Genomic DNA, 953 nt, shown 5'->3' with positions numbered 1-953 from the left:
TGCTCGGGGGAACAGGGACTCCCCCAATGCCTGCTGGTCCCCCCTGACTAGTTTGTAACAGGCCACTAGATCCCCCCCTCAGCCTTCTCTTGTGGAGGCTGAACAGGTTCAGGTCCCGTCGCCTCTCCTCGTAGGATCTGCCCCACTGCCCCCTGATCATATGAGTGGCCCTCCTCTGGACACTCTCCATGTTGTCCACATCCCTCTTGAAGTGCGGCACCCAGAACTGGACGCAGCACTCCAGCTGTGGCCTGACCAGTGCTGCACAGAGGGGGAGGATCACCTCCCTGGACCTGCTTTACTTTCAGTTGCTCACAGAAGTCACCAGCCAGTGAGTGAGAACCAGGTCAAAGTTGAAGCAATTCTTTATTTCGAGGCAAGGGGTCCTGAGAAAGTGCTGGCAGCAAACCTGAGAGTCAGTTAACACCCCTGAGAGTGACTTGGGTTTTGCACGTGCCACGTCAATGAGCTGTCCCAAAAACAACCCAACATTTTGAGCACGTTCACTATTATTTATCGCAGGTTGCACAAGGGGTGAAAATACGAGTGTTATTGTACACTGGGCCACATCAAGCGACTGGAGGCTTCTTCCCCCTACAAGCGGAGGCCCAGGGACTCGGGTCCCTGAGCGACCTGGCCCCCGAGCTGAGCCCCCCAGTTCCTGTGCGAGGCGGTTACAGCTGCTTTCCTCTGTCTGCGGCTGCTGCAGGGCCCGCGAGGAAGGGGCTGTGGTTAGTGCTGGGGGGGCGCGGCGCTGTCGGCGGCGGGGGGGAGCACGGGGCCTGCCAGCTCGGTGGGGTGCGCGCAGCTGCCAGCGCGGGTCTGATGGCTCCCAAGCAGCCCAGGAGGTCAGCAGAGGAGCTCCGTGGAGGGCCAGGGCCGGCGTCCTGCTCCGGCAGCTCCTGCGCGCGCCCTCCTGCGAGCCCGCCGCTGCTTCAGACCGTGCGAGCAGG

Source organism: Gavialis gangeticus, unplaced genomic scaffold, assembly GCF_001723915.1.
Source record: "Gavialis gangeticus isolate Ggan-Ray unplaced genomic scaffold, GavGan_comp1, whole genome shotgun sequence".
NCBI classification, from domain to species: domain Eukaryota; kingdom Metazoa; phylum Chordata; order Crocodylia; family Gavialidae; genus Gavialis; species Gavialis gangeticus.
The sequence above is the reverse complement of the archived record's forward strand: the minus strand, read 5'-3'. Positions refer to the sequence as shown.